Source organism: Notothenia rossii, assembly GCF_949606895.1.
Source record: "Notothenia rossii genome assembly, chromosome: 7".
In the NCBI taxonomy this organism is placed as follows: Eukaryota; Metazoa; Chordata; class Actinopteri; order Perciformes; family Nototheniidae; genus Notothenia; species Notothenia rossii.
Window position 1 is genome coordinate 84,651,305 of NC_136905.1, and position 3,712 is coordinate 84,655,016.

Genomic DNA, 3,712 nt, shown 5'->3' on the forward strand with positions numbered 1-3,712 from the left:
CACACGCTTGGAGTTTTTAATGTGCGTTCACACACTTTGTCCCTAAATATGAAACTTATAAAAAATATAATTACTTGATGTAAGTCCACTTGTTGCTGAACTGGATGAGCATTTCCAACATCGATGTCATGCTTTAACACATTAGTGCTCGATGGCACATCAGCAAATAGGGTCGGGTGAGCATGAACCGAGCCGGCTTCGTCGCCTCTCTGGCTTTCTGGAAGATACACCAGGTTAGACTCTAAGCTCAACATAAACTCAGAGTTCGATAACCTACCACACTGCTGACCACCAGGGGGCACTATCAAATCACCCTCAACCATCGACACTGCCCAGGCTAGGGAAGTGGCCACGCTGGGACCAGCAGTCCCCACAATGCCTTGCTGCTCCCCCTGGAAGCTTCCCTGGCATGATAGGACTTAAGCATGTTAACATGGCACAACCTTGTTTTCCTCCTACGCTCAGGTGTGTCAATGATATAGTTAGTGTCAGACACTTGCCTTACAACCACATACGGACCTGAGAAACGCGCAGATCCGGGTGGTGTTGATAGTGAGGGTAGTCAGTCACTTTTTTGACAAGACAGTAGTGACGTGTGTTGTTGTAAGAGTCTGCGAGACCAGAGATGTAGTTCATTCAGCGTTTCACACAAAGTGTTACTTCACAGTTTTACGACACATTTTTATTTTTTGTACTTGCAAAATTATCTTTTAAATTGACAAACATCATATGTGTAATTCGTGACGCGTCCTAAAACCCTGAAGGAAGCTGCTGGTTCCCTCGACAACAAAGCAATGGGTTTAGGAAAATAGCTGGAAATAAGATCTGTGGAAAAGTAACCTGTGATGAATGCACGTTTTGTTCAGCCGGATAATCTCCACATGTCTACCCTACTTTTATAATGTTCGAATCATAAATCTATAGAGCATAAATCTATCGATTAGATTTATGATTCAAAAATTATTATTACTCTTTTTGTTCGAGGGAAGGGGGGGTCAGAGGGCCTGGACATAAAAGTCACGGCTCGCCACTGTTAAAAACAACAGGCCCTAAACTGTAAATGAATCCAAACCAAGACATAAACATGTTATAAACTCCTCTCTGTCAGCAGGTATTGATTATTCACTTCCCAACAGACAGCTTTTGAATCATTATGGGATGTGTGTTGCATTATGGGATATGTGGTTCTTCTAGCCGCGGGCGGTGAACGTGGATCTGCAGACTGTAGCTGGCGCCCCCCCCCCCCCCCAAATGCAGACACTCACTATGACTCGCGCATGCATCCACGGTTGTGGCATGACCACCAAAACAGAAAGATATGGACACAAGATGTGTGCAAATGTATTTAGTATCCTATCCATTTGAACATGATTTAAGTGGGGGGGGACCTAACCTCCTCTTGGGGGGTCCGGAGGTATGCTCCCCCGGGAAGACGTTTTTTTTTTTATATATTGAAGTTAAAAGCATCACTTTGAGAGCAACATGAGGAGATCTATGGATACCTCTCTCAACACCCAGATGAAACAGAACTGTAAACAGATTTTCTTTTTATTTATGGATATTTTACAAATCACTCTCTTTTTAAACCGTATTCTTGTTTATTAATAACAACTTTTTTTTACTGTCATATAGTATTTTATACTATAAGAGAATAGATGAAAATCTATTCTCTTATTTTTGTATAACTATAATGATCATATAAAGGTGTGCCTTTACCTCACTGAGCTGAGGTTAGGAGCTCTCCCCCCGCGGCCGCTTACACAGTCAATTCCAATGTTAATAAAAGCTGTATACGTTTTTTGGGAGTATGATAATATAGGCGTAGTGCTGTTAGTATAAGATAATCAGATGTACTTTTTTGATCCAAAATCGGGAAATTGTGTTATGAAATAAAAAAAGAATATTTTCTTTTAATTTCTAACTTTTTTTTTTTCAATTTTTTTTCAATTTTCAGCGCCCCCCATAGATTGATGCGCCCTTAGAATTCGCCTATACTGCAATAACAGAGCTCCAGTGCTCTGTGATTGGACGAGAGATGATCCAATCACAGAGCTCCAGTGCTCTGTCACTTATTTCATAAAATAGATTACTCACATATTTGTATATAAAGGAGAAAATATCATAGATAAGAACAAAAATATACAATAAATATATTACACTTCCAATAAATTCAATAATTCTTTTTATTTTTGCGATACTTTTCAGAATAAATATAAATACCATTTTAACTCTCATTGCAAACAGTTGATTAGTGGAAAGCTTTAAAAACATGAATTCACATTCCCTCCCTCCCCCCCTCTGACATCTCTCCCCTGACCTATCCCCCCTGCCCCAAATGGTCCTGGACTTTAACCCCTCCGCCCCCCCCGCAAACATGCAACCTTATTATAATCAGAACCCACAGAGCAGAAAGAAGGGGTGTTCTTTTTTTCATGAGGACAGAATCTGGGAACGCTTAATGATCCCAAATCCTGTCACAATGCGGGGGAACCCTGAGACACAGGGGAACCCGATACAGTGGCATGACATTTCATTAAAGTGGACTTCTTATCTTTTCTAATAACTGATCTAATAACTGAACTAATAACTGAACTGTTCTAATAACTGATCTAATAACTGAACTGTTCTAATAACTGATCTAATAACTGAACTAATAACTGAACTGTTCTAATAACTGATCTAATAACTAATAATGACTTTTAGACATAGTGGCGGATTATCAGAAGCCACAGAGCAGAAAGAAGGGGGGTTCTTTTTTTCATAAGGACAGAATCTGGGAACGCTTAATGATCCCAAATCCTGTCACAATGCGGGGGAACCCTGAGACACAGGGGAACCCGATGTAGTGCCATGACATTTCATTAAAGTGGACTTCTTATCTTTTCTAATAACTGATCTAATAACTGATCTAATAACTGAACTAATAAATATCCAGACTGAGTATAAGTTTCTCACTCTGACTTGTTCTGATGTCTAGCTCTATTGGTCCTCAGTGATCAGCTGATGTCAGAGCTGCTGAGTCTTCTTCACTTCTTAGTGAGGTAGACTGTGTACGGCGGCGGTTGAAGAAGGCTTTGAACTTGTTCAACCGCGGAGGACTGCTCGTCGTTGTTGAGATCAGAACAGAGCTATGTTCAAACTCATCATCCACCTGCACTGCCCCCTCCTCTTCCTCCACAGCCCCCTCCTCTTCCTCCACAGCCCCCAACGCTTCCTCCAATGCCCCCTCCTCTAACTCCAACTCCTCCTCCCCACATCGTAGCTTCAGCGTCCGGTTCTCCACTCGCAGGCGGGCGATCTCCACATCCTTCTCCTCTTTCTCCACATGGAGCTTTCTGTTGATCCTCAACAAAGTGGCGATCTCCACATCCTTGTGGTCGGCTAACGGTTCCTTCAGTTCTCTCAGATCCTGGTTCTCCTTCCTCAAGATGTCCATCTCTGCTTTGTGCTTCATCTGCGCCTTGAGGAGATTTCCATATCTCAGGTTCAGGTTCTCCAAGTCGTCCTTCAAGACGTTCCGCTCAGTCTCCATAGAAACCTTTACTTCCTCACAAGGTTCCTTAATGTCCTGGTTCTCCTTTAGCAAAGCCTCTATCTCTCCATCCTTTGCTTCCTCACAAGGTTCCTTCTGTTCTGTGAGATCCTGGTTCTCCTTTAGCAAAGTGTCTATCTCTCCATCCTTTGCTTCCTCACAAGGTTCCTTCTGTTCTGT